Here is a 22,698-nt window from a genome sequence, read left to right on the forward strand (position 1 = left end):
CAGTATTAACGGCAGGGCTCCCTGCTGCACAGGCTAAACTGTTGCATCCAAAGAAAGGGTGGAAAGCTACTGGGCAGGAGGGCTGCCTGCACTTCCCAAGTTCCAATTACATGACGAAGCCTTGATGGGTATGGTGCAGAGGGAAGACCGCAGAGGAGTTGCTTCTTTCTTACAAGAAATGCAATAATGAAGAATGAGCATTCACACAAGTTACTGTCAGTGCTGGAAATTGACAAAATGTACTGGGGCCAGATGTACCTGATTTTCCCCCTCCCCTTTCCTTAGTCAGCCTGACTCGAACATGTGTTCGCCAGCCCCCATCACAATGCCCAACAGTGCTCCCCTGGCATTCTGCTCTGTTTTGCTGTAATAAATCAAGTACCATTCGAAATGGGATAATAACCGTTACCATAGTGCATAAAAGCTGAAGGAGTTTGACTAAAAGCGCTATGTAAGAACACATACTCCCTTTCGACATGTTATTGGCATAGACTCCGTACACATGCAGCAGCACGTCTCCTCTCTGCACATGCTAACTGAGCATCTCTTTTCTGCATGCGCCAGTGGCACATGGCCTCCCTGCATGTGCTATTGGCAAATATATTCAGTTCAGGCTAATGGAACCGTTAATCCCTGCATGGGATAATGGCCCATCCCTCGTGTTATAGCCCAACAGCAAGCGCACGTCTTACTACAGCCAGCGTAACTTTATAAATTCTACATTACAGAGCAGGTTTACAACAGGCAGCAAGTAAAGGAATAATTGCAGATGTGTTGGCTCCCGCCCCTCTATTTCAGCACTTTGAGGGGAGGTGTGGGGGTGGCTGGGGGCTTGTGAGAGTAAGCCGACCTACCTGACCTCTCTCCCATGCAGGAGCACAACAAAACCTCAATTTCAGGAGGTTCAAAGGGGGGAGGGGGGAATTAAGTCATGATGGGAGGGGCTACTTCAGAAAATAGGCAGGGCAAACTTGGAGGCTCTGCCCCCACTGGTCTACTGTTCTACCCAACTCCTCCCATGGTCTGGTGTGTGGAACAACTATTGAATAGTATATTTTAAAGCACAATATGCAGAGAGGTGATGGAAGACGTTCTTGAAAGGAACAGCTTTAGAGTTTTACTGCGTTTGTTCAAGTACATTTTTATGAGCACACACAGTAAAACATTAACACTGCCAGTTTGGGGGAAAGACTTCCCTCACCTCCCTGCCTATCAAAATGCAAGTGTGCTCATCCAGGGTTGCACCTAGGCTAAAATGTAGGTTGGGGCTAACCCTTCAAATGTTGGGAGAGGCACGAACTTCAGAGACTGTGGAGGAATGGCAAACTTACTTGTGTAGGGGCATCTAACTTCATTACTCATTGTAATAAGAATATTCTAGTGCAGCATCAATGTTACTATCAGTTAACTGCTCTCTCCTTGAGTTTGAAACACCCACTTCTTGCAGAACCTGAAGGTCGTAGAAAGTGTGAAAATGGCAGATGGTGTGTAATGAAATACTCAATATCCTAGCATAACAGGGCATTGCAGAGTGTGGGGCAGTACTCTGGACGGCCCAAGCACCCCCAGTGGCTGGGAGCAAAAGAGGAGAAAATGTAATGTTGGTTCTACCACAGTCCGCTATACTAGAATCTCCGGTGCACTGACTGGCTGGTGACACTATGTCTCCCTTTCAAATCCAGTGTTACAAGAATAGGGGAGGGCCAGTGCAGCAATAATGCAATTCTATGCAGCAGTATTGGAGCCACTAGCAGAGGAACACCAGTATACACCAATGTGTCCCTACACTTATTAAAACTTTTGTACATATTCCGCCTCCTTTTAGAGGAGGATGGCAAGGCCTCCTGCTGGCAACAAAGCATACTATGAGCTCCTGGGACTCGGTGCTGAAACAGAAGGGAATCCTGAGAGGACTGAACCCCCCCCCCTAGCACCGATCTTCCACAATCTGACCTTCTCGCCCGGGGTAAACCCCCAAAACGTTCAGAATTGGATAGCGGGAGGCCTCGAAACGTTGGACCGTTTACGAGGGGGCCCGACCCTGCACCTTTGAAAAATGCAAGGAAAAGTTTCGACTCCAAGAAAGTGACAGATTCACATACATTCAGCTGTGCCATTGGTGCTCCCACCCCAAACTCTCAAAGCAGCTACACGCCCTCTTACTTCCCTTGAACAAACCCTTAAGGATCTCCCAGTCCGCGGAAGGATTTACACTCTATACAGGCGATTCCTGGGAGACTTTCTAGCTTCAAAAACCCGCTGCATGGCCCAATGGGAGGCTGACCTGGGACACCGGATTGAGGATCAGACCTGGGTGGACATCTGGTCTCGAACACATAAGTCATCCGCCTGTGTCACTAACGGAGAATGTGCATATAAAATCTTGCTGCGGTGGTACTATTCCCCTCTGAGGCTCCACCACATGAATCACTCCCTCGACCACACTTGCTGGAGAGGGTGTGACCAGCCGGACTCCATCTTCTACATGTGGTGGGCATGTCCGAAGATCCAACAGTTCTGTAAACGATGTTTAGCTACTATTGAACAAATAACCCAGACAGCTCTCACCTCGGAGCCTGAGCCCTTCCTCTTAGGGTCCCCGGTCCCTGGGGTTTACCCACGCTCCGGAAGCAGAGCCAAGTTGCTGACTCAATGCCTTCTGGGGGGAACAATATTGGTCGCCCGCTTCTGGAAAGCCTCGGAAGGCCCTGTTATGGCCCATTGGTGGGGAAAGATGTGGGACATACTGATTGCGGAGAAGGTCACAGCAGCAAGGACTGGAATTCTTCAACGCTTCCAGAACAGTTGGGCCCCCCCGTGCTGGAATATGACCAAAGATTCCCTGCACTGACTTAAACCCATCAATATCCGGTGGGCCCTGAGAGACCAGAATTCTTCCTGAAAAGGGGAAACGCATTAGGGGGCAGCGCCCCCAGACTGATGATCGTGAGGGGTGTTGGAGGGGGGGAGCAGAGGGGATTTATGGTCCTGTTTTATATATCTTGCTGTCTTTGTCGTTTTCTACACTGCTGTCACTCTGCCCTGGTTTAAAATAAATATATTTTTAAAAAAAGTGTCCTTTTGTAAGGGTGTAAACTAAGCACTCCAATTTTTTGCAATTGAAGTCAGGGAGAGATTACATTATTTGCCCAGCATCACACACTTACGCTAAATTTGGGCATGGCCACCTTCTCCCGTGCTTTACTTGGAACAAAACATTTTGTTTTGGGTGTCAAGCCCTACAATAATACTGTCCTATAGAGTTTACTTGCATAATAAAGCATCATAACATGTAAATCCTTATAGCAGCATTTTGTGCCAAAATAATATCACTGTACCTTTTTTATTTTCCACATCCTGCATGGAAAACTAGAAGATGCAAAAGGCAAAATATCCTGGATTTACCCACTTCATTTTCAGCGCTTTAAAAACACCCCAAAAAATAAATTGTGCCATAAACTCACTTAGGTTTGGAGATTCGTCACAAACTTCCAGCTTGTTATGTATGGTCATTAAATAATATTCAACTAAGGACATCAAAGCAAACTTTACTTTTTGGCATATGAAGCTATTAGACGCTATGGGTATGAACACATTTTAAAAGGGTGCATGCTTTATTGTGTTGCTCGCTTAGCTCTCACAGATTTGGTCTTTCAGTTGGAAATTCACCATGTGTAAGAAAGGCTATGCTGCTGACAAAAGAAACGCTACAGTGCCATCTAGTGGTGGAAAGTATATATTATTTTAATGAATAAATGAAAGCGTACTCACAGGCCGATTCATGTAATTCCCCTCAAAAGTGTTGCACGCGGCTGGCGCACAGCGTGCCCGTGCGAATGTCTGCGCCAGCCGCGTGCGATAAAACCAATTCTCGCGCACAGCGTATTCATGGATTCTCGCCTCCAAAAGCAGACGTGGCGCAGCGACCCTGCAGCAGCGCCAGTTACGCCCCCAAGAACGCCCTCACGCAAGGAAAAGCCATCAAGATCGCAAAACCATCGCAAAGGGCTGCGCCAACACTGTACCGGTTTACCGGACTGACAAAAGCGGGGAACGCGTTTTACGGGTGTCGGGAACACGCGTGCGCGAGAAGATTCACACGCGATTGGGCCAGGGGGAGCGTGTGCGTGTATTTCAGGGGTGCGCGAGAAGTCCTACACGCGAATGGCCTGGGTGCGTGTATTCCAGGGGTGCGCGAGAAGTTCTACACGCAAATGGCCTGGGTGCGTGTATTTCAGGGGTGCGCGGGAAGTTCCACACGCGATTGGGCTGCGTGCGTGTATTTCAGGGGTGCGCGGGAAGTATCACACGCGATTGGGCTGCGTGCGTGTATTTCAGGGGTGCGTGGGAAGTTCTACACGCGATTGGCCTGGGCGCGTGTATTTCAGGGGTGCGCGGGAAGTTCCACATGCGATTGGGCTTCGTGCGTGTATGTCAGGGGTGCGCGGGAATTTCCACACGCGATTGGGCTGCGTGCGTGTATTTCAGGGGTGCGCGAGAAGTTCTACACGCGAATGGCCTGGGTGCGTGTATTTCAGGGGTGCGTGGGAAGTTCCACACGTGATTGCCCTGGCCGCGTGTATTCCAGGGGTGTGCGGGAAGTTCCACACGCGATTGGGCTGCGTGCGTGTATTTCAGGGGTGCGCGGGAAGTTTCACACGCGATTGGGCTGCGTGCGTGTATTTCAGGGGTGCGCGGGAAGTTTCACACGCGATTGGGCTGCGTGCGTGTATTTCAGGGGTGCGCGGGAAGTTTCACATGCGATTGGGCTGCGTGCGTGTATTTCAGGGGTGCGCGAGAAGTTCTACACGCGAATGGCCTGGGTGCGCGTATTTCAGGGGTGCGCGGGAAGTTCCACACGCGATTGGGCTGCGTGTGTGTATTTCAGGGGTGCGCGGGAAGTTCCACACGCGATTGGGCTGCGTGCGTGTCATGATCTCTGCTTCCAAAAGGTCAGGGTTTTCCCAACTCCCTTGGAAGCAGATCCATAACCCAGGTTCCGAGTGCCAACCAGTCCCAATTGGGACCTTTTGGACCCAGTCCTGGCGCAAGTGGCACTAGGCTCATAAATATGCCCAGTCCCAGCGCTGGAAGCGCCGGGCTTATAATGCTTGGGTGGACTTACCTGCAGCAGACCATGCTGCTTACTTGCCTGCCAGTTGAGCCTCTGATCCTCTTCTGTTTGGAACTACTTTTCCTGTTGGGTGGGGCAGGAGCCACTCCCTAGGTTCAGAACACTGGAACTCTTCTGGAAAGCAGGAACTCTTTTCTTACCTAGGCGTGGCTGTGGAAGGAGACACCTAAGCACTACAGGAGGCTATTTAAACCACACCCGATGGATGAATCTTGCTTTGCGTTATTCTGCATCCTCTGCAGCAGAACGCTCATCGTGTCTTCTGCATCTGATCCTGGGCCTAAGGAAAAAGGCTTACCATCCTGAATCCAGTCTTCAGCAACACCTATAAAGACAAGAAAGAACAGGTTAGCATTACGGTCTTCAGTGACAGCGCTTCACTTACCTGGTCCATCGGCTGTCACCAACGCCTCGCGCTGCATTCCGGCATCTGAAAGACAAAGGCTTACCTACTCTTCGTGCGCTCCGGAGGTCTTCGCACTGCATTCCGGCATCTGAAAGACAAAAGCTTACCAACTCTTTGCACGCTCCGGAGGCCTTCGGCGCTGCATCCCGCATCTGAAAGACAAAACAAGGTGCGTTTAAAGACATTGGGGAACATTAATACTCCCGTGCCATTACTCCTTTCCACATCTAACCCAGTGGGTATTCCGGCACCCTGCAGCCGCTCCGAACTTGTACCTGCAAAATAAAAAGACAGTTAGAGCGCATCGTGAAGCAGGCAACAAGCGCTTACTTACGTGCTTCCAGGCGCTTCTATTCATCACACGGACTCCATCTTCAACTCACTTCATCCCGTCATCCGCCATCGCCGGAACCCTGCAAAACAAGAGACATCATTCCTAAAGACTTTTAAAGACATTAGAATTACTCGAAACTTACCGTTCGTGCAGTAAACGACGGACAGCAGTCCTCTGAAGTCAAGAGGCCTGCTCCCCTTATCCAGTGAAGGAACTGGTTACAGCACCCTGCCCCGAGGCAGATGGAGAGCACGGCGTTCACTTACCTAAAGTGAGAGCGTTAACCTTTGGGTTCTACAGGAGAAGAGAAAGGGAAGAAGAGAGAGACATTCAATAACCCAGTTCATTAATCCCATATTTTCTATCTGCAGACATCTTACCCTTCAAGTCAGACATACAGTGCACAGAGGTCCAGCCCAAAGAGCCAGCCGTGTGTTACACATCACCTTTGAAGATACGGTATACGCCCAGTCAAGACCGGCGCCTCTACGGGAATCAGGTGAGCGTTACAGTGCGTGTATTTCAGGGGTGCGCGGGAAGTTTCACACGCGATTGGGCTGCGTGCGTGTATTTCAGGGGTGCGCGGGAAGTTTCACACGCGATTGGGCTGCGTGCGTGTATTTCAGGGGTGCGCGGGTGGTTTCAGACGCAATCGGGCCTGGGGTAGCGCGTGCGTGTATTTCAGGGGTGCGCGAGAAGTTCCACACGCGATTGGCCTGGGCGCGTGTATTTCAGGGGCTCGCGGGTGGTTTTACACGCGATCTGGCCTGGGGGAGCGTGTGCGTGTATACCAGGGGTGCGCGGAAAGTTTTACACGCGATTTCAGCAGGGTACGTGTATTTCAGGGGTGCCGGGGAGTCCAACATGTGATTTGCCAGTGTGGGTCCTCCCAGGTGTTCCCTGTACTCCCTCCACGGCCCCTGCAGGCAGCCCACACCACAGGGGACTACCCTGCATCCCTGGTCATGTCCCGCAGGCAGCCCACCCAACATGGGCATGCCCCCCAGCAAAGGCACATGTCTCCTTGCACTAATGATCACCAACTCATGTCCCCTTGCACCCCCACCCCCAGAATTACGGGGCACCTGCCAGCAGGCCCCCACCCATGTCCAACTCATGTTCCCCCCACCCCCAGCAGTGCAGGGGCAGCCTCCACCAGGCCCCCACCCATGTCTCCCACCACCCCCAGCCACCAGGGGCAGCCTCCACCAGGCCCCCACCCATGTCTCCCACCACCCCCAGCCACCAGGGGCAGCCACCACCAGGCCCCCACCCATGTCTCCCTCCACCCCCACCCCCCAGCACTGTGGGGCACCCACCACCAGGCCCCCACCCATGTCCAACTCATGTTCCCCAGCACCCCCACCCCCCAGCACTGTGGGGCACCTGCCAGCAGGCCCCCACCCATGTCCAACTCATGTTCCCCACCCCCCAGCACTGTGGGGCACCTGCCAGCAGGCCCCCACCCATGTCCAACTCATGTTCCCCACCACCCCCAGCACTGTGGGGCACCTGCCAGCAGGCCCCCACCCATGTCCAACTCATGATCCCCACCACCCCCCAGCACTGTGGGGCACCTGCCAGCAGGCCCTCATCCATGTGCAACTCATGTTCCCCAGCCAACATGTCATCACAACCTAGATCCTTGGTCCCTATGGTCCGCCTCCAAATGCAAAACACCCACCCGAGTATTGCATCCACCCACTCATAATTTGCAATTACATCACAGAACACCAATTGCAAGTTACGAAACAAACACATCTCCCTCACATACACCCAATGGGTGTCAGTGAATCTCGAAACACATATCATGAAATGCATGAAACCAATGAGATACCACACATTGAAGTTCACCAAAAAAAATATGTATTAAAGGAAACATAAATTGAATAAAAAATGAAGAAACAGAAATGTGAATGTACAAAAATTAAAAGAAGCATGTCCGTGAAAAAAAGCAAAACCAAAAATCAAATTCCAAAGTTATGTCCAAAGTCAATGTCCACAAAATATCCAATGGGAAATAAAAAAGAAAGCCATTGCTCCATGGTTAAAAAGTGAAAAAAAAATACAATCCAACAGTGAACTATGTACATGGGAACAAGCCAGGGTCCATTATCCCAACAAAAGAAAGGAAACCTATCTAACTAAACTAACTAATAAAATAAACTATATACAAAAATGTGGCCAATGTCCGAAAGGTCCAAATAAAATCAAAACAAAAATGAAACCTAACACTACCTACATAACTATGTACAAGGGCAGCGGGCTAGTTTCACGGCTCACTTGTGGATGTCCCGGGCCAGGGCATCATCGAACTCCTCCCCAATGTCCCGGAGGCGGTCCTCCTCCATGTCCCCGAGGGTCTGCAGGGTCGTCGACGTCTCCACCTCCAAACCCCTGCGGATTGCCTCGAGGCACTCGGCCCGCCTCAGGGCCCTCCGCATGGAGTTCTCCGCCCTGACCATTGTGAGCTGTGCCTCTTCCGCCTGCTGCCGCTCCGCATCTATGGCGTGGCCCAACCGCTGCCGCACGGAAGACACTCTCTGTCCTGGGTCCTCCTGCCCTCCGGCCGATGCCTGCCCCTCCAATGTTGAAGGCCCCGAGCCTTCATGGCTCCCACCACGTTGCTGCTGCTGCTGTGCCTCTGCCCGTGCACTGCCTCCTGCTGCCTGCACATCCTCCGCCGGTTGGGGTGCAGTTGTTGATGTGGCCACCCCTGCTGGATGTCCGACTCCCGACTGTGGCAGGGATGCCTCCTCCACCAGCCTGGACGCACCGTCAGAGGCAGCTCCACAGGGCACCCAGGTGACTGATGGGTGGGAAGATGGCACAGAGGACGACTGGCGCGTAGGGGGTCCAGTTGAGGAGGGGGTCGTAGCAAGCCCCATCAGACGGAGGAATCCGGCCTGGGTGACCTGTCCCAGCAGGCTGACGTGGTCAACGAGCCATTCGAGATGACGTGCAGTCTCTTCATGAAAAGACTGCAGGTCACCTCGCATGGCCCTTTGACGCAACGCCACACCAGCCAGGACAGGCTCAACCCGGACCCGGATAGCCACGCCCGCAGGCAGAGGAAGGCCAGTTGACGTGAGCTCATCCCCTGCCTGAAAACGGGTCTGGACGTAGGCATCCCTGCTGGTGCAAGATGATACAGGGACAGGATCAGGGACAGGATTGCACACAGGCACCTCTGTGGCGGCCTGTGCTGCCTCCTGTCCCTGGTCCTGCACTGCACCACTAGCACCAGTGGGATCCCCACCTCCAGACCCCGTCTCTGGTGCTTGCACGGCGGCCTCCTCCACCAAACCCCCCACCAACCTGGATGACTCCGTACCATCTTCCCCTGTTGGGCCCTGTGGGGTCCCAGCTGCCCCTTCCGCTGCCGGGGAGTCCAACTCCAACCTCCGCCTCTTGGACCTCCCCCCGGCAGCTGCGGCCTGGGACGCGGCACCGGACTCCTCACTCCCCGACGAGATCACAACATGGGAGGGGAGCCGGGCCTTGCGTCTCCGGATGGCGGTGGGATCCCCGCCGCTGTGCTCCACAGCACCTTCTCCGCCCTCTTCATCAGTTGACGCTGCAGACAGGGAGAAACATAACACAGGCATCAGGGCACTGTACAATGGACACATACACACATGACAGTTGTACATGAGTGGCATTGGCAAACCTCAGACATATCACAATCCCCAACACACATGTCATTACAACTCGCACACATGAGCCATACCACAGCCATATCGCAACTGCCACCACCATCCATACACATACAACAGCATGATCAGCCAAAGGTGAGCCAGACATCACATGCAACACAGGAAGTGCACCACACATGTACACACACCACCACACTTGCATGCATGTGTACACCTCTGCCAAGTGTCGCAGTGTTCAGACGGGCATCCATGTCACATCTGCCAATCAGGCTTCCACATACCACTGTCACATGCATCCATGTTGCATCACTGTTGCACCCTTGTCAAATACACACACATGCACACAGTGCTGATACATGCAGCCATAAACAACATACATGCGTGGCATCACGGACATGTCTACTTACATACACATTCATCCAAACATGTGTGCCCACACAACTGCATTTGGCATGCAAGCCTACACACACAAGCACCATCCATGTCTCACACATTCCAGCCCTCGCATGTGTCAGCCCCACGGCCCTGTACACCCCCACCCATACTCGACCCCATACAAACAGATGTGCAACCTGCACACTACTGAATAATCACCACACGCACTGCTCACAATCCGGATGCATGTACACTCACCGCTCGACTCCAGACGGGTCTGCCTCTCAAGGACCTGGACGTGGAGCGCTGGGGATATGCGTTCCAGGACCCTCATCTGTTCTTCCGACAAGTGGCCCCAGCGCCCCTTGGCATCCGCTGCCTTCAAGAGGCGCCGGGCCTTGTTCAGGGTCCTGGACCTGAAGTCCTCCCAGCGCTTCTTGACATGTTGTAAGTCGCGGACTGCCACCCCCTCCGCGTTGATGGCAGTCACGATGTCAGTCCAGATCCGAGTCCGTCCTTCCTTGTCGGCGCGGGAACTTCCGAAGAGGGCATCATACTGCCCCAGGACTTGCTCCACCAGGACACCAACTTCTGTGGCACTGAAGCAGGTGCCCCTCTGCCCCTCTGCCTCTCTGGCCGGGGATTGTCAGTGGTCTCAGATGGTGTTTGCCCCGACATGACAACCCCAGAGGCAGGAGTGGGTGGGCAACTGGGTCCTGGGGCTGGGCTGTGGAGCGATGGAATCCCAGTCGGGAGTCTTCGGTTCCAGCAGGGGTGGTCACAGCAACAGCACCCCTGGCTGATGTGCAGGCAGCAAATGGCAGGGCACGTGGGCAGCAGGCAGTCTGGCAGCAGCAGCTGGCAGGTGGGGGCGTGCTCGGGGCTCTGGGGGGCAGTAGTTCGGCCTTCTGGGCAGGAGCGTGGTCTTCCGTGTGCTTACGCGTGGCCAGCTTGATACGGAGTGATTTGGCATGTGAAAATTCTGCACGTCAGCGTGTGAATCGAGGAAAGGCCCTTAGCGCTTAAGCGCGTCAGCACGCATATGCGATTCCATTGGACCAAAGGCCCTTAGCGCGTATGCTTGTCTGTGACGTATCGCGCACGGGCGTTGCTTTTCGTGGGGTGCGGTGCGTGTGTCTTGCAGGCGTTGGGGTTCACACGCTATTACTTCACAGCGGGTGGGTGTTGGCTACGCGTTCTTCTACACGCAAGGCAGACGGTGAGTGGTACCCTGCTCCCCCAGGCCCCTGAAATACACGCACACGCTCCCCCAGGCCCGATCGCGTGTGAAAACACCCGCGAGCCCCTGAAATACACGCACACGCTCCCCCAGGCCCGATCGCGTGTGAAAACACCCGCGAGCCCCTGAAATACACGCACACGCTCCCCCAAGCCCGATCGTGTGTGATACCACCCGCGAGCCCCTGCAATACACGCACATGCTCCCCCAGGCCAGATCGCGTGTAAAACTTCGCGCACCCCTGAAATACACGCGCACAGGCCAATCGCGTGTGAGTAACTTCTCGCGCACCCCTGAAATACACGCGCCCCGGCCAATCGCGTGTGGAACTTCACGCGCACCCCTGTAATACACGCACACGCTCCCCCAGGCCAGATCGCGTGTGAAACCACCCGCGAGCCCCTGCAATACACGCACATGCTCCCCCAGGCCAGATCGCGTGTAAAACTTTGCGCACCCCTGAAATACACGCGCACAGGCCAATCGCGTGTGAGTTACTTCTCGCGCACCCCTGAAATACATGCGTCCAGGCCAATCGCGTGTGGAACTTCACGCGCACCCCTGTAATACACGCACACGCTCCCCCAGGCCCGATCGCGTGTGGGCCTTTTCGCGCATGTAGGACTTTGGCGCACATTTTTTTCCTGCGCAGGGACGCTACCGCCTGCTTTCGTGTGGCGGACATGTATGGGCCTGTGCGCGTCTTTGGCCGTGCGCAGTTTTTCCCTATTCGATTCCATGAATACGTGTTGTAGGCGAGCGTGTGGGTGTTCTGCGCACTTGCCTCCTGTACTTCCCCCGTGACGCCCACATTTTCACGTATTGTTCCCCATTCTGCATGTGACGCCCCGTGTTACGCCTACTTTTGTTATGTGCGCCGCGCTATGTGCGAATTCGCTGTGGCCTTATCGCACGGCGTTCGATGACCTGTGCGCCAGCGTGCGCCACGCACTTTCTCAGCGCACATCCCACATTTCGCGCCTGCACGGGCTTCCATGAATTGATGTGCGATGTTTTCTGTGCGATAATCGCACTTGCACTGCGATTTTCGCTGTTTCTCTGCGAATCGCACGTTTTCGCACGCGTGCACCCTTTTTTCGGTGCACGTTGATTCCATGAATCGGCCTGTCAGTATGCAGTAGAAAATGAAATCCTCTGTATTTGCCATAATTACATGCGTAAAAAGGCACGATACGCACGTTATCTGCAGGGCTGACTGTGCCACATGTTATTTTATACAGTTTGTTCCAGCTTTTACAGTTTACTATCCCTTTCAGCCTCTCGGGGATATTGGCTTCTGTCAAGCACAACCTTCATTCTCTCTCCTTTGGATTTTCTCAGGTTCCCAGACCCTTAATGTCAGTTTTGCCCTTGTATTTTGTTAGGGTCTCCAACCCGTTTATTTTGGCTTTGCATCTGTGGTTCGTTTGGGTCCCAGACCCCTTTTGTAATTGCATTCTGGAACACTTGGTTTACTCTCCTAACAAGTGTCTATTGAGGCAGTATATGTCTGTGTTCTTATGTTTCTCTTAGGGTTCTGGACCCATGTACATCATCAGCCTCAGTTTGTATCGGGTCCTTGACCCACCTCGGGCTCCCTTTGTTCAGTTCCCAGCCCCTCTAGTGGACCTAGGTAGCACCCGTACCTTGTTTCTGGGTACCTGCTTCATGGCGTCCCGACCTTCTGATCCTTCTCTGGCAGCCCCTGCTGCCATCCATATCCCTGCTTCCGCTACAGGGATTCGGCAGTGCGGCTTCCCTTTAGTAGGCATCCCAAGTCTTCTGTGTACTTAGTTTCTGTTCAGATTGTTGTGGTCTGCAGGTTCACGGCAGCACCCTTAGAGACGGTGGCTCTCTCCCACCGTCGTCCCCGTCCACAGCTGCCTGTATCTCTCCATCTGCGGCATTCAAACTTCGGTCTCGATTCGTCTGGGGTTGCCTTGACCAATGGTCTAGTCCTTTTTCTAATTTGTATATTGAGCAACCAGTAGGCAGTCTCCAGCAACTAAACTGCATATTCTGGTTCCTATAGGTATTCCTCATTGCTCACCCTGCCTCCTCGTCACAGTGCTGAACTGATCATCACTATAGAGTTAAGTATCCCTCTCTTCATCTCTGTATTCTGTTGGGACTAGCTTCCTCAATTGTACTCAGAGGTGTGGGGGTCTACAGTGTACTGAGTGGGGAGAAGTGAAGGAGGGGACTGAAATGAAGGAGGAGAATACTGCATTCTGCCAAGGTGTTCATTATTAGTCATTTGGAGGGATCCCTCCCCATGAGATCCACCTGCTGAGTACCAGCTCCAGGTATCGGGTAGCGGCCTTGCCTCCCTGGCCTCACGGGATGGGGCTTCCTCCAAGGAAGTACTGACGATACCCTGGGATTTGTTACAATATAAATAGTGGGTCTGGGAAGCACTGGCGGGGTGATTAACAATTTTACTTGGGACTGTGCTCGTTTCACTTTTCACTTGGGATTAAGCCCGTTCACTGCTAACATTGTGCCAAATTTTTATTCTGTTGATTTAATGCCCAGCACGTCCTCTACTCAACCCTGTCAGCCTGATGTCCAACGGCTCTTCTCCAATTCACGCTTTTGTCCGTTGTAACTTTTCAGACTCTGCGTTTGATGAGGTGAGGATTATACTGGATGGGGTTGTCGATGTCGAAGAAAAACACCCTGCGAGCGCCGGAACTCAAGGCATGCTGACGCGCTTTACCAGCGACATCCACAGCGCCCTGCCCCCTGTTTCCGTTTAGGGGAACTGAACAAAGCGTGCACCGAACTTCCAGCCCCATTGCGCTTTGCCAGTGTCCCCTGACAGAGCGGAGTTGCTCTGTCTCGCTGTGCCACCCGCGATTGCTTTGTTTCACTATGGCGCATAGAGTAACGAGGCGGTTGCGAGTAAATTCACGATGCCACATAATCTCACACAGTTAATATAAATTATAACTGCTTCTAATCTAAATACTCAACATAATATAAAATGTGCTGAATAAGAACATCGGCTGCCCGAGCAGCAACGAAAGAGGATGAAGTTGATTTCACATAGACGGTTAAAGGAGTATAAGGATTGTGATTGGACAGACATATTACGGGGATAAAGTGACCTATACAGTTCAAACTAAGAAAAAGACTTGGTTTCATGGGAGTTGTAGTTTATTCATGTTGTTTGCACTTATGTTTGATTTGTATTGCTGCTTGAGAAGTAAAAGAGAAGAGTTGAGCATAATCTGAATTTGTATTTTGTATTTATTTTATTTATAAAGCGCACCAGGCCCAAGGGCATCTGGGCGCATCACTTAGGTTACAGCATAGTGAAAGCAAACATATCAGTTACAGTAAATTGCATCTATATACATAAGCAGAAAATTACAGGATAAACAGTAACCTATTTACACAATGATAGAGCTGGCGGCTATCGCGAGACTGGAGGCTGCTGGGTGGTCGGGGGCGAGTCTTGGGCGGAGAGCCAAGTTTTGGCCATGCTTTTGAATCTCTGGAAGGAGGGTTTCGCTCTGAGTGGGTTAGGGAGCGAGTTCCAAAGTTTGGCGGCCATTACTGGGAAACTGGACCCGCCAGCTCTCTGATGGTTGAAGCATGGTACAGTTAGGCAATTAGTTTGAGCACTTCTGCAGGGTCTGTTGGAGTTGAGGGTAGTGAATCTGTTGGCCAGGTAGCTGGGTGCTTGGTTAGAGAGGCATTTGTGAGTGTGGGCTAGTGATTTCAGGGAGATTCGATGTGATACTGAGAGCCAGCGTATGCTACGTGTGGTGTCTGAGATATGTTGGTTCCTGGGGATATTTAATGCAGCTCTAATGGCATTGTTTTGGATAATATGTAACTTGTTTAAGTTACAAGTGTTAGTGCCAAGATAGAGGGCAATACAGTAATCGATTTTTGACAGCACCAGAGTCCGGGCTAGTGTAGTGCAGTTGGCTGGAGATAAAAAAGGATGACTGGCAGTGATTAGCTTGCAAGTGTAGGCAGCTGCGGAGGTGACTGCATTACTTGTCTGGCTAGGGATAGAGTGGAGTCAATGTAAATACCTAATGTTTTGGTATCCTTAGAGACCTTGATGGTGTTGCCATCAATGGTGAAGGAATTAAACAAGGGGTCTAGTTTGTTGAGTCTTTGGTGAGAGCCGAGGATGAGGAGCTCTGTCTTTTCATCATTCATACAGAGTCCATGCTGCGCCATCCGGGCTTGGATGACTTGGTAGATCGAATTGACAGCAAGAGAGCCAGTAGTGTAATCTCCTGTGATGGGTATCTGGGTGTGGTCAGCATAATTACTGTATGCGACACCCAGATAGTCCAGAATATCAATTAATGGTTTGTAAACGCATTGTACAAAGTGGGGGAGACAGACGATCCTTGTGGTACCCCGCAAGTGACTGGAGAGGGTATGGCTGCTGCCAAGGGGGAAAAAAACCTGCATGGATCTGTTATCCAAAAATGATCTGATCCAGGATGATGCTTCATCCGAGAAGTGTGCAGCTAGTTTAAGGTGTCGACGCAGTATTTCGTGATCTACAAGATCGAATGCCGCAGAGAGGTCAAGTAAGAGTAGTAGGGCAAATGTACCCTTATCTTTTAAGTCTTCAATCTGAGTTTTTAGATCGATGAGGGCAGTTTCAGTGCCGTGCCGCGGTCGAAACCCGGATTGCCTCAGTCCCAGAGTTTGTTAGATTCAAGGTATTCATGAATCTGTAAGTAAGCAGCTCGATCAAGGATTTTTAGTAGAAAAGGCACCATAGTGATGGGCCTGTAGTTAGTTGGTATGTTAGCATCCAGTGTTGGTTTTTTAAGGAGCGGGATAACCCAAGCGTCCTTCAGATTGTCGGGTACAATCCCAGAGCTGAAGGAAGAGTTAATGAGAGTGGTAATGAACTGAGCTAAATCATGGGAAGCCTCCTTAATGATAGGCGCAGGGCATAGGTCCCCCTGGCAGTTAGAGGGTTTAAGACTGTTGATAATGTTTTCCACCTCAATAACGGAAACGGGGAAAGCTGAATGGTTTCAACGAATCGGGACTAGGGTTATTTTTGGTCAAGAGAATGTTAGGTTGCGGGTTGAATTGTGATTTTGGCTTGGAGGGAGTGTTATCTTTCCAAGGAGTGCGTTCTGAATATTAGTGCACCAAGTGCTATCTTTGGTGCAAGTGTCAAGTTCAGTGACAGGGGATTCCAGTTCTTTCAGTATTCTGGACAACTCTTTGGTATTAGATTTGGCTTGTTCAATAAGTTTGTTGTGTCTTTTTTATTTATTTTGCCTGGAGTATAGCTTCCTTATAATTCAGAGTTGCAAGAATAATGCTAGCTTTATTCGTTTGTGGGTTTACTTTTTTCCAGCATGCTTCAGAGTTTTGTTTTTTTTTACGTAAAGTTCTAAGCTGGGTAGTAAACCACGAGTTAAGGTGAGCTCGGGGGCTTAGGTTTTCTCAGTTTAGAAGGGGCAATGTGGTCAAAGGCTTTTAGCATAGTCTGATTGAAGGTGTCAACCAGGACAGTTGGGTTGGTGCATAAGCGTGCATGTTCATTGAGAACCGGTAGGATAAGAGGGAGGAGTTTTTCACAGGTTATGTCGCGCTTATTTCTAGTGGAAATAGCTAGTGCGACATCTGAAGTTGTACTAATAGTATTCACTAGGATGTTGAAGATGATGAGATTATGGTCAGTCCAGGCACAAGGTTGGTTAGATTCCACATTGATTTCACAGTTAAGGTCAGCGATCCAGTCAAGGATTCTGCCTTTGGAATGTGTAGGTTTATTAATATGCTGAGAGAAGCCTAGGTTAGTGAACGTATTGTTAATAAGAAGGGCAGCGATATCATTAGTGTCAGAGAGGCCCAAGTTGAAATCACCTAGTGCAATAATTTGAGAATTATTTTAGTGTTGTCTGTCAGAATGTTGGATAAGTCTTCAGAGAAGGTGGATGGAGGCCCTGGGTGCCTATATCAGGTGTAGAGTGATGGTGTGGTTAGGGCTAGGAGCGAGTTTAGCTGTTAGAACTTCTGCCGATGAAATTAGAAACACAGAGGCGATGCAGAAGTTTATGGAATTTTTATGGATGATGGCATTGCCACCTCCTTTGGATTGGTTTGTATTGTGGTCATGTCTAATAATGTTATAGCCGGTGGGGATAGCTAGCAACAGTAGGGGGCCTGAGGCAGCGTGTAGACAAGTTTCAGTGATGGTGATGAAGTCGAGGTCATGAGATAGAATAAGATCAGCCACATCTAGGGCATGAGCTGTAAGGGATCTTGCATTAATTAATGCCCCTTTGATTGGGATTTTGGGAGCCGTAGTGGTGATCTACCGAGGTTCTTGGCTACAGTGGGAGTAGGTATAGTTAAGTCATTCCTGGCTGGTGGCTGTAAGTGGTTTTTGTGTCACGTGGGAGTCATATAGTGGTGCGAGGCATGGGTAAGTCTGGCTCCGAGTCTAGAGTTCCTCACTGAGGTCGTGTATGGTTGTTTCAAAGTAGGTCTAGTGGCGAAATGTTTTTTTTAAATTCTTTTAAATTTTATTGGTTTGTAAATTAAACCTTTAAAATACATAAATGTTACAAAACAGACAAACAACATTCATCCATTTCCCTTTCCCAATAGCTGTGAACGATAACGCCAGGATGCTGACGCCGTGAAGCACTGTGTACTAGGCTCTTGGAATTCACGGGGCTTCACACATTTGATGAATACTGAGTGGTTGGGAGGTTTGGACATAGTATGCTTGCAAGAGACATGGTTAAGCAGTAGCCCTGTCGCATCAGACTTTGAGATAGCTATAAATCCAGCTATAAAAGCGGTGAAAGGCCGTCCTATGGCTGGTCTTATAACTTTAGTAAGACGATCATCCGGATATAGCATCGAAAAATCGATTAATCACTCACCTTTCATCCAAGAGTCCACGATTGTCAAATTGGCCAAACATTCGAGTAATAAAGAACAAATAACTATCTTGAACTTATATTGGAATCATGTGAGGGCTGGAACCAATGTGTTTATTGACGAGGTCACATGTCTCATCGATCGCCTACTGGTTGAGCAAGAAGAAGCCAATATAGTCCTTTGTGGCGATCTGAATATAGACTGCTTTCAATCGAAATCTCGTCAGACAAAGAATTTGGCAACTAAATGGATGAAAGAATTGGGCGTAAGAAATTTGCAGGTGCTTAATGGCTGCATGCTAGGCGACATACCGCCGGCTTTGACGTGGAACCGTGGAAATCAGGGTTCTACCATTGACTATATATTTGTCACTGCCGATTTCCATCAATTGGTAACTTCATTAAAAGTGCAACGAAATTCAAACAGCGACCATGGAATATTAAAGATGGAATTCATAAGTACAAATGTAAGTGCTAAACCAAAATGGCAGGCGAAAGTCGATGTGGGAGCAAGTAGAGTTCGCCTGTGTTTAGCTGAAAAGGACGTTGAGCTCATAACAAACAAATTCAATAGCGATACTGCGACATTAAAACATGCTCAGCTACTGGCAAACTTTAGAACCAAGAATGGTGGCTCTAAACATACTATGTTGAACCGAACCCATTGCTTTGATTTGGCCGTATTACAACAGAAACGGGGTATGAGAGGGATAATACGGCAGGCACGCTCTGACGCCCCAGAGACACGTTGCATGAAGACAAGAAAGGCGAAGCAACACTACAAAAACTGGCTTAAATCTTACAAAGTGATTATGACCCAAGGCGACTCAGAATGTATGTTAAGAAATCTGCATAACAAGAAATCCCGTGGTTTTTGGAAGCTCATTAACAACACACAGGCATCCCAGTCAGCGTTACAAGCATCCATGGTATCTGAAACAACATGGATTTCACACTTCAAAGAACTATATAAAGACTCTGGAGGTGACGCTAACCTGGACGATCACTGTGCTGCAGGTTGGTCATTAACTTTCCCGAGAGAACACGTAGATGTTAGACAAACTGGTTTTGTCAAGCAAGTTGGATGCTCGTTGAATCTATTGTTGTTAAATATACTTAAAATGGAAGCAATTAGTGGCGAAATGTTGAAGCCATAGGGTGGGGTTATGAAGGTATGGGTTAGTGTGAGGAGAGGTAGTGGCCGTGATTGTAATAGTGTGATGGGGAAGGTAGGTCGATGAAGCAGTGCTGTCGTTATGAGCAGATGCGGTGTGTTAGAGTGTGGATGCCACCACTAATGCAAATATCTTGAGGAGTGAGGGTAGATAGGAATGATTGACTGCTGAGGACAAAGTATGCCAGTGCATAATGACTAGGCGCATAAATGAGACAGCAAGTGGGTTAGGTCGCGATATGGAGTAGTGTCAAGGAGGGGCTGATAAGAAGGAAAGGGTTAGGGTGCAATTTCAATGAGGTAGCATAGAAAACAGTTGCAGCTAGGATACGATCTACTATAGTTCCAGCAAGGGAAGGCTAATGAGCAGTTATGCTAGTTAGCGCAGGGTGCAGTATCAACTAGGATGGCATGGGATGCAGTATCGGCTAAAGGAAGTATTTTGATGCAGCTCCAACAGTCAATGGCTATTAAATTGTTACACTGAAGTATCACGGATTGCAGTAGGCTAGGTCACATTTTCATACAATTCTAGTAGCATTCCAGCAGGGATAAATTAATATGCAATTTCAATAGTTAGTACAGGTGCAGTTTTGGCTAAAATGGCATAACGTGCAGTTACAGCTACATGGTGTTGTCATGCAGTAACAGCAGGGGTAGGCTAAATGCAGTTTCAATAATGTGGCACAGAGGGAAGTAGCGACTGAGAGGCAACAAATGCAGTCAGTTAAAATGGTATAACGTGCAGTTACAGCTAAATGGTGTTATCATGCAGTAACAGCAGGGGTAGGCTGAATGCAGTATCAATAACGTTTCAATAACTTATCATAGAAAGCCAGTGGTACGACATCACATTCTGGTTTAGATCCGACTCGGAAAGAGGCTGGAATGCCAATGCACTAGGTGGCACAGAGAGCAGACGCTGCAAACTAACGCTCATGGTGCAGTTCCGACAGAGTGGCTAGAATGCAGTTACAGTGAATAGCACACACTGCCGTTACAGTTAGGTGGTACGGAGTACTATTACAGAATAGCAAAATGGGTCAATGTGTCAGAGTAAGCTCATTATTCGTAGGTAATAAGGTAAGCAGATTCGATCAGAGTGCAAGTGGTATTTTGGCAAGTAGCGTTCACAGGCAAACAGTGTTCATAGACAATAAGGTGAATAAGGCAGCTGGCACTGTTCCTGCAGTCGAAGTGAGCTAACAGCTCCTCGGTTGGAGTGGCGCCATGTGGGATGTAAGTGTTGGGACTGTTAGGCGAGCTAGCAGGCTTCGTTATGATCCGCTCGTGAAGGACTGGGGAAGCTTTCTGGGGATTGTCCTTAACGATAGCAGGTAGTAATGGGCTACTGTGTTGGATATAGACTTGATGGGCTTCGTTACGAGTCTGGCAGGACTGGGAAGTTAGAGGTTTGCGCGCACGGTATTCAATACGCGTATTGAAGAAGTGGACAAAAAGGTTGCAGATGGGTAGCTTATCTAATGGCTGAACCTCTGCTTTTGCAATAGAATAGAATGTAGCATTTACATTGAAAATTCATCGAAGTTAAAATCAAGTTAAATTGCTAACTGAACTACCACACAGAGGCTATATCGGGCAAGACCTTTACTTGTATTTAAGTCTTAATGTTTCTGCTGTGAGAAACCAAAGCGTGTCTCACCTGCTAGTTCCCGGGGATCTCTCTCTCAGGTGGCCAGGGCACAGCCATCGATTTTTGGATCTAGACCCTGGGGGTGGACCAGTGTGGGTGCTCCACCCCCCCTTCCCTTTCCCGTACCCATGACCTATCCTATTATTATATAGTATCCTCAACTCGCCCCCCCTCTTTTCTACACAAACACTGGGCCGAGGAAGAGGGTGAGGGAGAGTAAAGAGGCTCACCCTTACATATCTCATTGGACATGTCCCGCTAATCAGGACAGGCAAGTCGGGCACTTGACTTTAATTACATACATCTGATACACATTAGCTCTCTCCACATGGATTAAAGGTGGAACATAGAGAGACACACTGCGCAAGGTGGAACACGAGAAGGAGCAGAACTTCCGAGGTGAAGGCAAACCTACTGGAGCAGAGCGACCAACAAAATGGTCAAATCACAGACAAGAAGACTGCATTGTGTTTCAAGGGTGCCAGCGACCCTCCCGGGTGAGCGGCAGAGTTGGGGAGTTGAGGCCAAGCCTGTTGTATTAACCTAGACTCGTGAATTAAAACTGCAAAGACGAGAAAGAATGCACACAGCTGGTGAGTTGGCTAGCGACATGAAAGGCTGGTGTATGTTAAGGAAAGATTGAAGGTGCAGCAGTATATCTCACAATAGAAGGCAGCATGCGTGTGGATGTGACGGGAAGGAAGGCAGACCTGTGGGGAACTAAATTACTGAGAACTGTGAAGCCAGTGATGCAGAGTAGCGGAGTGGTCCAGCGAAAGGAAGTAGCCCACTCGAAAGTCTCAGCAAAACGTGAAATGTTTTGTTATAAAGCGACAAAGTGAATGAACTCTACAATGCTTAATGATCAAGATTAACCCAAATAAAGGGCAAAGTGAAAGAGTGAATGTCAAATGTTTGTGATTGTGATACTGAACCATCCAGACCAAGAAACACTGGGGCAAATAACACAGAGTCTGAGCTGAAGGCAAAGTCGAAGTGGTCCTGCGTAGGTCTATAGTAAAAACCTTACATATTCAAAAGTCTTTGACATCAGGAAATGGTCCGAGCCTGACTGAGGGAGACAGAAAGTGTGATAAATTACGGGAAGGGAATCCCTAAAGTATGTGAATTAAGCTCGGGGAAGCTTAACACGTGCAAGTGCTGTGATTGAAAGGTCCAAGCCCGACCTACGTGAACGTTTGTAGAACTGGAATAAGTGACTTTAACGTGGAAGGCCAAGCAACCCTCGATCCACGTTTTGAACTGCCTTTGTTTTGAGACCCTGAGCCAGAATGTGTCATCCTGTTAACGGGGACCGCCTTAGTCCATGCTGTCCAACGTGGGAAGGAGAGCTGACTCGGCCACATTGATTTTGATGTTATGACACTGATTTTCCTTTGCATGCATATTTCCCATTACACAGGTTTTGTATAACAGATAGGGCAGGCATTAGGTTGTGTTAGTATAGGCCATCTTTGATTTGACAGAGACTGACTAGGACTGTTTCTTTATTAATTGATGGTAGAGACTTCTTCCATCCTAGCTATAGGGCAAAGCAGGAGTTTTTCCAAACCCCAGAAATTGAATAAAGGTTTTGAAATAGTATCTCTTGTGTCAGTGTCATACTTGTGATATCCTGCCTCCCTTACATATGTGTCAGCAGTGAGATGTCTCAATTAAAACAAACTGGGGTACACTAAAATTCCAAAAACGTAGTCACAGAGCCTCAGACCCCTCTACCGCCACAAGAGAATCCATATGCATTGAGATTTGTAGCAGCAGAGAAGCCACTATCCCTCCCGGGGAAAAGAGGGATGATTCCCACTGACTTAGTT

At 49.7% G+C, this 22,698-nt stretch overlaps 1 protein-coding gene across 1 annotated transcript in view; it reads left to right on the top strand.

The window, feature by feature from the left end:
- Positions 1-14,377, top strand: part of LOC138566257 (uncharacterized) — a 32,217-nt gene extending 17,840 nt beyond the window's left edge. Inside the window, exon 2 of the mRNA XM_069643347.1 lies at positions 13,762-14,377. The gene's annotated coding sequence lies outside the window, so the exon portion shown is untranslated. The remainder of the gene's footprint in view (positions 1-13,761) is intronic.
- Positions 14,378-22,698: the final 8,321 nt, after the last annotated feature.

Source organism: Ambystoma mexicanum, chromosome 1p (genome assembly GCF_040938575.1).
Source record: "Ambystoma mexicanum isolate Mex_15411 chromosome 1p, UKY_AmexF1_1, whole genome shotgun sequence".
Lineage (NCBI taxonomy): Eukaryota > Metazoa > Chordata > Amphibia > Caudata > Ambystomatidae > Ambystoma > Ambystoma mexicanum.